The sequence below is a fragment of the Macaca thibetana genome, chromosome 3 (assembly GCF_024542745.1).
Source record: "Macaca thibetana thibetana isolate TM-01 chromosome 3, ASM2454274v1, whole genome shotgun sequence".
Lineage (NCBI taxonomy): Eukaryota > Metazoa > Chordata > Mammalia > Primates > Cercopithecidae > Macaca > Macaca thibetana.
In genome coordinates this window covers 128910419-128922935 of record NC_065580.1, presented here as the reverse complement: position 1 = coordinate 128922935, position 12517 = coordinate 128910419, and the positions used below count along the sequence as shown (strand labels likewise).

Sequence of the window (12517 nt, the reverse complement as noted above, 5' to 3'; positions counted from 1 at the left end):
GGGAGGCTGAGGCATAAGAACTGCTTGATCCTAGGAGGCAGAGGTTGCAGTAAGCTAACATTGTGCCACTGCCAGCCTGGGTGACAGAGCAATACCCTGTCTAAAAAAAAAAAAAAAAAGAAAAACAGATTTATCAGGGAAGGGGATCCATTGTTAGTAAAACATGTCTAGTACCACATGCTTTTTGGTCTCCTAATGACCTATCAAACTGCAGGGTTTTTGGCGTTGTAATATATTCAGTTCCACATTTATTCATTCAAGAATTGAAGACTTTTTATATCCCCATTATGTGCCAAGCACTGGGTGGGACAATAGGTGACAGAGGTGAACAAATCTCTGATCTCAGAATTTCGCAGTGGATGTTGGAATTTAGTGCCATTTAGCTTCATTCGATTCTGCAGTAGTCCCAAGATTTTCCAAGATCATCCTGACCTCCAGTGCCTGGTTAATTCAACTTCAGAATATATCCCAGAGTCTGTCCGTCTTCACTCCTCACTGGTGCCACCCTGGACTCATCTGCCATCATCTCTCACCTGGATTATCTCCATAGTCTCCTAACTGGTTTCCTTGTTTCCGTGCTTGCCTCTTTCAGTTTACTCTCTCTCTCTCTTTTATTTTTATTTGAGACGGAATCTTGCTTTGTTGCCAAGGCTGGAGTGCAATGTTGTGATCTTGGCTCACTGCAACCTCCGCCTCCTGGGTTCAAGTGATTCTCCTGCCTCAGCCTCCCTAGTAGCTGGGATTACAGGCATGAGCCACCAGGCCTGGCTAATTTTTTGTATTTTTAGTGGAGGCAAAGTTTTGCCATATTGGCCAGGCTGGTCTTGAACTCCTGGCCTCGAGTGATCCACCTGCCTCGGCCTCTCAAGTGTTGGGATTACAGTCATGAGCCACCCTGCTCTCCCAGTCTAATCAGTACGACAGCTAGAACAATCCTTTTACAGTGGAATTTAGATCATGTTTACCCCTCTGTTCAAACTCTCCAGTAGCTTTGTTTTCTATGTGATCTGGTCCCTACTACCTGTCTCACTGTGCTTCCTGCTACTCTCCTGCTCTTACTCCTCTTTATAAACACTGAGCTCATGGTGTTTCCTTTAACATACCAGGCATGCTTGACCTTGTCCTGTCTCTGGAGCTTGCTGTTCCCTCTACCTGGAACAGTCTTCCCCTAATGTCTGCATGGCTCACTCTCACTGCTTTGGATTTTGGCTCAAAAGTCACCTTATCAAGAGCCTCCGGGCTGCTCTGCATAAAATACATCCTCAACTCATATTTCCTATTTGATATCTGACTCATCTTCCTCTTTCACTAAAATGTAAGCTCCATGAGGGAAGAGATTTTGTCTGTTTTGCTCTGTTGTATACCTAAATACCTAGAAGGTGCTCAGTAAATATTTTTTGGTTGAATGACTAAATCAGCCTATTATTGAATCAATCAATGTCCTCTGTAGTGGGGACTTCTCATACCAGTAGTGCATATCTGTACGATAGCTAGTGTAAGGAGGGACATGGTCAGAATGGCTCTGTGTGGAGTAGTTTTGCTTAGCATAATTCCAGCAGGCTCCTATTGGGGTTAAGCCACAGTTTTAGCCTTATTAGTATCACTTTTTTTTTTCTTTTGAGGTGAAGTTTTGTTCTTATTGCTCAGGCTGGAGTGCAATGGTATGATCTCGGCTAACCACAACATCTGCCTCCTGGGTTCAAGCAATTCTCCTGCCTCAGCCTCCCGAGTAGCTGGGATTACAGGCATGCACCACCACATCTGGCTAATTCTGTATTTTTAGTAGAGACAGGGTTTCTTCATGTTGGTCAGGCTGGTCTCAAACTCCCCACCTCAGGTGATCTGCCTACCTTGGCCTCCCAAAGTGCTGGGATTACAGGCATGAGCCACTGCACCCAGCAAGTATCACTCTTCAATCATAAAGTCAGAGGATGTTAAGATTGGAAGGGATCTGGGAGACTATTTGGTCCACTTTTCTCATTGATGAGAGAATAACAGAGCCTTGAAAAGTAAGTTAAGTACCCACAATCATAAAGCTGTATGGGTCAATCTGAAATTAGGCTTCTGACATCAGATTCTGTAGTCTTTCCTGCATATGTTCTCCCTAGACTGAGACAGTTCATGGGCCTTCAGGTTTGACAATTTCCTCTCCAGTCTCTAAACAGGAGCTTTTATCTGGACATTCTAGGTTAACATAGATGGACAATGACCCTGCCATGTGTAGAAAATCCCAAAGGTTGACCACTGTCAGTGGGAGCTACCCCAGATGTGTCAGGAGCACCACAGGCACGCTCACTCCTCCATTCACTGGAGCTGTGTAGGGTGGAAAGGAAACCCAAATCAAGACCCTTTACTGCTTTAGTCGTTTTATTACATGTCACAGTCCAATGTGTCTCCATTTACGTCCAGGTTTTTTAATAAATTGTCAGACTAGCTGCAGACCCTTTGGGCCAGAAGTCTTGATCTTACCAACTGTTCCTTTCCTTTCCTTTCCTTTCCTTTCCTTTCCTTTCCTTTCCTTTCCTTTCCTTTCCTTTCCTTTCCTTTCCTTTCCTTTCCTTTTTCCTTTCTTTTTTCCTTTCCTTTTTCCTTTCCTTTTTCCTTTCCTTTTTCCTTTCCTTTTCCTTTCCTTTTTCCTTTCCTTTTTCCTTTCCTTTTTCCTTTCCTTTCCTTTCCTTTCCTTTTCTTTTCTTAGTCTTGATCTTACCAACTGCTCCTTTTCTTTTCTGTCTTTTCTATTTTCTTTTCTTTTCTTTTTTTTGAGATGGAGTTTCACTCTAATTGCCCAGGCTGGAATGCAATGGTGGGATCTCGGCTCACTGCAACCTCCGCCTCCCAGGTTCAAGCGATTCTCCTACCTCAGCCTCTCAAGTAGCTGAGATTACAGGCATGCACCACCACACCTAGCTGATTTTTTGTATTTTTAATAGAGACGGGGTTTCTCCATGTTGGTCTCAAACTCCCAACCTCAGGTGATCTATCCATCTCAGCTTCCCAAAGTGTTGGGATTACAGTCGTGAGCCACCACGCCTGGCCAACTGTTCATTTTCTTGGTAAACTTCCTTCAGTCATTTGTGTGTAGCCAGTCTATTGTGGAGTTGTCAGAGGGGTGTAGAGCCTTCTGTTTTTGGGACAGTCATTTCTCCCTGTGCAACATGTCCTGAAGCTGGCCTGTCTTCATCCTCTTTCTAAGTGTGTGTGGTCTTTTGTTACGCAGGTAAAGTGAAAGAGGACTCCTAAAGAGAGAAAAACTCCTCCAGCATTTGCTGAAACATGTTTCTGAATTGACCAAGATGTAATTGGGATGGTATGAAAGAGACCAAAATTTATTTAATTTCTTGCCATCTGGTTTGTGATATATGGTGCCCCAAATTGAATTTAGAAGGAACTTTGATCATAGGTTAAGAGGTGTCATATTTGTTCGTTTGTTTTGAAACAGTTTTGCTCTGTCACCCAGGCTGAAGTGAAGTGGTACGACCTCGGCTCACTGCAAACTGTCTCCCGGGTTGAAGTGATTCTCCTGCCTCAGCTTCCCAAGTAGGTGGGAACACAGGCGCCCACCACCACGCCTGGCTAATTTTTGTATTTTTAGTAGAGACAGGGTTTCATCATGTTGGCCAGGCTGGTCTGGAACTCCTGACCTCAGGTGATCTGCCCTCCTGAGCCTCCCAAAGTGTTGGGATTACAGGCATGAGCCACTGCACCTGGCTGAAGGTGTCATATTTAATTCTACTCTCTGTGACCTCTCTTAAATACTAATCATGCATGAAGCCCACGGTTTTGCTGCATCTAGTTTTACTCAAGCAAAGACTCTGGACTTTCATACTGTACACTGATGTATTCTAGTTTGCATCTGAAATGTACTCTGAGGATGGTGACTTGCAGACAGCCATTTCTGGATTGAGGGAAGTTGAAGTCTGCTGAGTATAGGAACCATACCACCTAGAGAACTTAATTTTGGTTTGGTTACAAAATTTATTTTAGCTTAGTTTTCTTACATTAGGTGGGCAAAATAAGACAGAACAGAAGGCTGGGTGCGGTGGCTCACGACTATAATCCCAGCAATTTGGGAGGCCAAAGCAGGTGGATCACCCAAGGTCAGGAGATGGAGACTAGCCTGGCCAACATGGTAAAACCCTGACTCTACTAAAAATACAAAAAAAATTAGCCAGGTGTGGTGGTACATGCCTGTAATCTCAGTGACTCAGCAGGCTGAGGCAGAGTCACTTAAACCTGGGAGGCAGAGGTTGCAGTGAGCCGAGATCGCACCACTGCACTCCAGCCTGGGCAACAAGGGTGAAACTCCATCTCAAACAAACAAACAAACAAACAAACAAACAAAAAAAAAAAAAAAAAAAGGAGGAGGCCCAAATCTTAAAGTAAAACTTTTAGCAGAGAAAAATATGCTATGGTGAGAATTCCATTCCCTGGTTACTTACCCCATAGGCTGAAGAGCTGCCTCTGCCTCTAAGGATCAGGGCACTCTGTGTTTGATGGCAGAAACTAAGTCAGAAAGTGCTGGGATTACAGGAGTGAGCCACCAGACCTGGCCTGGGCCTGCTTCTTTCTTTCTCTTTTTCTTTTTTCCAGTAGCAGCTTAAAATTCATGTCTTATTTAGACACAAGCAAAGGGATATTAGCCCAGCTTTGGAAATAGGTGTGAGGTCACGTATGATTTTGCTAGTTTCTCCTCTCTCTTCACTTTTTCCTCTCTTGATAGTATGTTAATTGTATTCTCTCTCTGAATCTTTTTTCCCCATTTCTTTGGCAGACATTTTTACTTGTCTTGAAAGAGTAGGGGAAGAGCTGTTTTTAGGACTCTTAAAAGGGTACAGTATGGACGACAGTCTTGGCTAATGGTAACCAGATCCATGGAGCTGGGGTCAGCGTGAGCTGGAGTGAGTTCAAATTAGAAAAGCACTGGCGCTTAGTGGCAGGAATACGAGTGACTGCAAATTGTTAAACACATCTGCAAAGGGATACTGACATTATCCTCAGAATCTGTGGGGAATGCACAGAGCGTGTAGACCCATTTCTCTTTGACCCTGTAAAGGTTATACCTGTAAAGGTAAAGAGTAATACCCTGAGTGGTTTTCTAGCCAGCTTGTCTGCTCATTTATCTTTGAGGACAACATGCCTTGAGATCCACAGGCCCCAGAGGTGAATGGATTCTGCATTTGAGAGTGCTGACGCTGAGAGACTGGGTCTTGGTGGACCCCAAGAGGTCTGCTTTTCCTCTACTCATTGTCCCTACTTTTCCTGGCAGCTGGCATTGCTGTTTCAATGGTTCTTTGCTGTTTAAGTTGTTTGGTAGTGGTGTGTCAGGATTTGGGTTTTCTGAATACTTTCCCAGCTGATTACTTGAGTGGTGGTCAGGGAGATGATGTTCTGGAGCTGTTGAGGTCGGGTGTCTGTCCGGATTCTCACAGCTCGTCTTTTGAGGAGAATGCTGTTCTCATTCTGCTGCCTTTGGTGGTGCTGTGTGTGGCTCTTTAGATGTGGATGCAGGTGAGTTGGGAGAGTTAATGAAATCTTTTTTAGGTGTTTTGTACAAAGTAGTCTGTGCTACAGGATTCATTGTGACTTTTTTCCTTAACCTGCACATACTTCTCTGATAGCCTTTGCTGTCTTTCTCATGTGTTTGATTTTTCCAGTCCTCTTGGTTGGATTTCTGTAAGGGCTCTGCTGTGGTTTAAATATGCCCCCAAAAGTTTATGTGTTGGAAACTCAAATGTCAATGCAACAGTTGGGATGTGGGGCCTAATAAGAGCGCCCTCATGAATGAATTAATGTTGTTATTGTGGTAATCGTTTAATAATCACAAGAGTGAGCTTATTATCACAGAGTTCAGTTGCTCTTGCCCTTTTGCTTTTGAAATCCCACTCTCTTGTCCTTCTGCTGTGGGATGATGCAGCAAGAAGACCCTCACCAGATGCAGGCCCTTCAACCTTGGACTTCCTAGCCTCCAGAACTGTACAATATAAGTTTCTTTCCTTTCCCTTTTGTTCCTTTCCTTTCTTTTCCTTTCTTCGTCCCTTCTTTTCCTTCCTTTCCTTTCCTTTCCCTCCCTCCCCTCCCTCCCCTCCCCTTCCCCTCCCTCCCTTCCCTCCCTCCCTCCTTTCCTGCTTCCCTCCTTTTCTCCTTCCCTTCCTTCCTTTTCCTTCCTCTCGTCCCCTTCCCCTTCTCCTCCTTCCTTTCTTCTTTCCTTCCTTTTTTCCTTTCTTCCTTCCTTCCTTCCTTCCAAATTATGCAGTCTGTGGCATTCTTTTATAGCAGCATGAAATGGACAAAGACAGGCTCCATTTTCAAGAGCAAGCCCTTTTGTAGTTACTGAGCCAATTATGACTGCAAAGGAAGTTCTATAGGTAGTCTCAGATCCACCATCTAGGAAACATGCTACTAAGCAGACCTAGGATCTAGGATTCGATCAAGTGCTGGGCAACATGATACTTCTGCAATTTAGTACCTACAGTTGGCTCAGCTCATCAGGGCTAAAACTACCCCTCATATCCTAGTGTCTCTTGTAGACAGAAGCCTTGCCTAAACTGTGAGCTTCTTAGCTCACATTCTGTCTTGTGCTTTTTTGGGAGGGGGTTCAAATATACACAAAAGAAATATGATGAACCTCCATGTGTCCAACCCCCAGATTAAGCATTTATCTCCATTTTGCCAGATTTGTTTCATCTTACTCAATCTCCCTAAAAATTTGTTTCTACAGGAAAAACTGGATACATACTGAATTCTCCACCCTACCTCCCATTTTAAGTTACTTTTCAGAATAATGAGTTAGTGACCTAGTAACCTCTACTCTAGTGACCAATAGTTTTTTTTTTCCTGAATATCATTGTGAACTCATAGATTATTGTTTGCATTTGATGTATTTTAGACCATTGCAGTTATTATTTATTAATTGTTCTGGATGCATACATTGTCTCATCTAGGTTAATAATTATCTCTTCAAGTTGACTCTCCTGTCTTTTTGACGTGACCTTGTTGGACTTTGATGACTTCGTTGCTTTCTGGCCTAAAAGATATTCCATGATCTATATACTGCACCATACAAGAAGTCAGCCATTTCTGTAGGGAGCCTTGATTCCTTTTTAGTAGAGAACACAGTTTGGGCTCTTGGTCTGAATAACTTTTGTGAACCTCCTCTCCTGAGACTACAGCATGCATCCCTGGTTATAGCCAGTATGGAGCTCTTGCTGGGTACCAACTGATCTCCTATAACTGCTATGTAACCCTGCCTCACTCTTAAAAAAATTCATTTCTTGAGAGTTTTGTGCTCTCCCTGCAGATGTGGTCTTTCTTGTTCTGAAGCTTTTGCTTCAGTCACCCTGAATTTCACCAGCCCTATGCATGCCATGCCTTGGATTGCAAACCTGCCCTCACTGGAGCCAATTTATCTGGTTAGAATCATTGCCCCAACCCATGCCTAATACTCTAGTAAACAAGGTCCTGCCTGGGCTTAGGTTAATGGTCATGCAGGACCGTGCTTATACTTCATTATATCAAATGGGAGATCCAGTAATTTATAGCCTATTATTTCTGGAGTCTGGGGATAGCTTCGTGTAAGCTTTGCTGAGACAGATTTTATTACATTAGGAGAAAGCATAGCTGACTGCATCCAACACTGGAAGCTTTTAGATGCTAATAAGGAGGTCATGTAAATGTCTCGAAATGACTCTGGAATCCTTTCCTCTCCCCACCAAGGAAGAATAATGACATTCTAGGTTGGCCTCTTTTTATTTCCCTTTGATTTTGAGTATTACGTTCCCTCTTCACTTTCCAGTCGAACAGTTTGGGAATCTGTATTCCCTAGAAAGAGTCTGGTCACATACCCTTTAGATTAAATTAGGTGAAAACTCTTTGGCTTTAATGAATATTGAAGGATTTCAAAGGGCTAATCGAAATTCTAGAAGGAACAATTTCCGTTCTGTTGGTGAGATCGTCCTGAATCTCTTAGATTATTTTATACAGCAAACCAGCCAGCATCGAGTTTTCTTTGCTAATAGATGACAAAGAGAATGTAGACACTTGGAATCTATGGAGAATCCCTAAGTTACATTTTAGCCTTCGTGTTATGTCTCTTTTCCTAACCCTTTTACCAGAGCCGATCACAGGAAATAGATTTGTATGACTTATCTTCCTGCCTCTTCCCTTCATTCTTACAGAAAGTGGTAAGTGCTGCCTGCCAGGTAAAATCTTGGTGGCAAAATCCAAAGTCAGATTCAGAGTTATAAGCATAGCTCCCACCCAAGTAGCTTTCAAAGAAAAGAAAGAGGCCAGGTGCCATGGCTTACACCTGTAATCCCAGCACTTTGGGAGGCTGAGGTGGGTGGATCACCAGGTCAGGAGTTCAAGACCAGCCTGGCCAATATGGTGAAACATTGTGTTTACTAAAAGTACAAAAATTAGCCGGGTGTGGTGGTGCATGCCTGTAATCCCAGCTACGTGGGAGGCTGAGGCAGCAGAATTGCTTGAACCCGGGAGATGGAAGTTTCAGTGAGCTGAGATCATGCCACTGCACTCCATCCTGGGTGACAGAGCAAGACTCTGTCTCGGGGGTGAAAAAAAAGAAAAGAAAAGTAAACAAGAGTGTTATGTGAAATCTTGCTTCGTTGCCTTTAAATTGCGTATTACTGAGTTATTGCATTAGATTTGTGCTTTGTGGTATTTGTAGTACTACTGTTGATTGATTTCATTCTCTATTCATGGAACACCAATGGTGTTCCTGGTACTATGCTGACCACCTGAGATAAAAAGATAAATAGAAGTTGATCCTTGCCACTCAGAGCTCAGAGTCTCCTACTGGGAGAGTGTGGGAAGGTCTGATAAGAGCTGTAGTGATCTTGCCACATAGTTTGTATTTGTATCTTAAAACCAGTGGGGAGCCATGGAAATGTTTTAAGCAGGAGAGTGACAAGATCCAATGATTCATTTGTATTTTACTTTTTTTTTTTCATTGAATTGTCACTTTATTGCAAGATGGTAGAATTAATTGCAATTTTAAACTATAATCTGGTAATCTTTAGTCAGGAAGCAAGTTTTTATAAAGGCAAACTGCTTATTCAGAAGTGATCATGGAACAACTCAAAGGCAGAGTAAGAAGGATGAGAAACATCTGACTGGCCCATAGAGATTTTGTTCTCTTACTATATGAAACAAACTTTTCATTTTTAAGAAGGGTAAACTATAACTTCAGTAGACATCAATACAGAAAGACTTCGTCAAATAGACTAGTTTCCATTTAGTCTGTCAACTGTTTCTAGCTGTCTCAATTGGGATAGATACATTTACATAACTGGCTGTGCTTGAGCCTTCTTTGCCAGCAGCTTTAGGTCCGCAATGCACTTGGCAACTGTCTCCTTTTCGTGCTGTGCAGAGATGCTTTGCACCACGTGCTTCTCCACCCAATTTATCATGTGCTGGAGTCTCACTCTGTCCACCCAGGCTCCCAGGCTGGAGTGGAGTGACACAATCTCAGCTCACTGCAATCTCTGCCTCCTGAGTTCAAGTGATTCTCCTGCCTCAGACTCTGAAGTACCTGGGACTACAGGCGTGTACCACCGTATTTAGCTAACTTTTGTATTTTTGGTAGAGACAGGGTTTCACTATGTTGGCCAGGCTGGTCTCAAACTCCTGATGTTAGGTGATCCACCCACCTTGGCCTCCTAAAGTGTTGGGATTACAGGCATGAGGCACCACTCCTGGCCCACTTTTTTCTTTTTTTTGAGACAGAGTCTTGTTGTGTTGCCCAGGCATGAATGCAGTGGCACAATCATAGCTCACTGTAACCTCAGACTGCTGGGCTCAGTGATTTTCTTGCCTCAGCCACTCAGGTAGCAGGGACTACAGGTGTGCATCACCACACACTGCTAATTTTTTTTTTTTTTTTTTTTTTTTTTTTGAGATAGGGTCTTACTCTGTTTCCCAGGCTGGACTGCAGTGGTGTGATCATGGCTCACTGCAGCCTCACCCTCCTGGGTTCAGGTGATCCTCCCGCCTCAGGCTCTGAAGGTGCTGCAATTACAGATGTCAGCCACCGCATTTGGCCCCATTTGTATTTTTGAAAGATGACTAGTGGTAGTGAAGATACCAGTGAGTTGAAGGGAGTGAGACTAGAAGCAATAACGGTTCAGATAACAGATATTTTTTGAGCCCCTGCTAAGTGCCAGGCACATATCTAGGTCCTGGGAACTAAGGGAGAATAAGTCAGTCTCTGTTCCCAGGGAGATTCCATTCTAGTGGTGGTGTGGTGGTGGGAAAGCAGGCTATGTACATGCAACAAATGATATTTTTTTCAGATGGTGATAAGTAATTTGAAGAAAATGAATAGAGCTATGGGAGTTAGAATGTTTTGACATTGGAATGGGTACTGACCTATTGGGGTGGGTAGTGAAGACCTCTCTGAGGAGGTGACATTTGAGCCGAGGTAACTCGAAGAAGATCTGGTCAAGATCTGGTCTAGATCCTGCTGGGTAGAACGTCAAGGGCAGGGACCTGAGATGTTAACAGACTTGGCATAGTGTTTAAGCACCATAAAGATGGTCAGGATGGCTGGAGCATAGTGGAGCCTGGAGGAGCAAGTAATATTCAGATGAGGATGGAGCACCCTCTAGGCCATGGAAAGGAATCTGGATGAATCCCAATGGAGTAAGAAGCATTGCGATGAAATCAGGGGTTGGCATACTATGGCCCATGGGTCAAATCTGGCCTGCTGCCTATTTTAATGAATAAACCATATTGGAACACAGTCTCACCCATGGGTTTACATTTTGTCCATGGCTGTTTTTAATGTTAAAAGAGCAGAGTTGAGTAGTTTCAACAGAGAACATATGACCCAGAAGCCTAAAATATTCACTATCTGGTTTTTGTAGAAAAAGTTTACTGATCCCTGAATTAAATGATCTAATTTAAGTTTTGAGAAGGAGACACTCTGGGTATTGTTTAGGGAATGAATGGTAAGAGTCAAGAGTATACCTGAATAGTTCAGATAAGAAATAACTAGATGTTGGCCGGCTGTGGTGGCTTATGCATGAACTCCTAGCACTTTTGGGAGGCTGAGGTTGGTGGATGACAAGGTCAGAAGTTTGAGGCCAGCCTGGCCAACATGGTGAAATCCCGTCTCTACTAAAAATAGAAAAATTAGCTGGGTGTGGTGGTGTGCACCTGTAATCCCAGCTACTTGGGAGGCTGAGGCAGGAGAATTGCTTGAATCTGGAAGACAAAAGTTGCAGTGAGCTGAGATCATGCTGCTGTACTCCAGCCTTGGCAACACAGCAAGACTCCGTCTCAGGAAAAAAAAAAAAAAAAAAGAAAAAGAAAAGAAAAAAAAAACTAGATGTTGAGCCATCAGAAAACAAAGATCACACTGGTTTTATTCTGTTTTAAAACACCTAGCTATGCTTCATACTCATTAAATATTGTTGAATGAGTGATGAGATGCTGAATGGGGGGTGCCAGTAAATACAAAGCGGAAGTGGGGTTTTGAGAGATATTTAGGAGGTAAAATATCAGGACAGCTTATTGTTGACACAGTGAATAGAAATAGGAGGAAGGCAGAAGGAGGACTGTAGGATGCCCTTCAGGTTTCTGGTTCAGGTATCTTGGTGCATGGCAGTCTCATTAACTGAGACAGGGAAAGTGGAGAAACAAAGAACATATGTTGTCAGGGAGAAGGAATTAATTTTTGGACATAGGATGCTCAGGGCATCCAGATAGAGATGTCTAAAAGGTAGTTGGAAAGACAGAGCCCAGTGGCATGATATCTAGATTGATGTAACCAGAATTCCAGAGTCATCAGCTAGTGTGGGCTCTCCTAGAAAGGGTGTGTGATAAGGAGGATGGGGATAGATCTCATATGGCATTCATTTCCAATACATTTTGGATCTAGAGAGGAGAGGCAAAGGTCAACTAGCTGTGTGGACAGTTTGCATCAGTCAGTCAGGTCATCCCATGATCATGGAATATTTTTTCTGCAGAAGCTGATGGGCTCAAATGAAGGCTTGCCTTACCTGTTCCTCTGACCGCCAACCTCTTTCTCTTAGTTGGGTTGACGGGGGCAGCTGTGGAGGCTTCTTCCATCCTAGGCTCCCTGCTAACATTGGAATGTTTGTGGCTTTTTAACTCTGTAGGTGATTCATGTTTGCATTTATCTTTTTATTTTTTAAGAGACAAGGTCTCCTGCTGTTGTTTGGGCTGGATTCCAATGGCACAATCATAGCTCCCTGCAGCCTCAACCTTCTAGGCTCAAGTGATCCTCCCACCTCAGCCTCCCAAGTAAGTGGGATCATAGGTACATGCCACCAAGCCCAGCTAATTTTTTAATTTTTGTAGACACAGTTTTTCCCTATGTTGCCCAGGGTAGTCTCAAATTCCTGGGCTCAACTGATCTCACCTTAGCTTTACAAAGTGCTGGAATTGCTGGGCATTGTTGAGCGTGTAATGCCAGCACTTTGGGAGGCTGGGGCAGGCAGATCGCCAGAGCTCTGGAGTTCGACACCAGCCTGGGCAA

General features: G+C 43.5%; 1 pseudogene; it reads right to left on the bottom strand.

Annotated features, from left to right (window-relative positions):
* Positions 1-12087, bottom strand: part of LOC126950916 (phosphorylase b kinase gamma catalytic chain, skeletal muscle/heart isoform-like) — a 42456-nt pseudogene extending 30369 nt beyond the window's left edge.
* Positions 12088-12517: the final 430 nt, after the last annotated feature.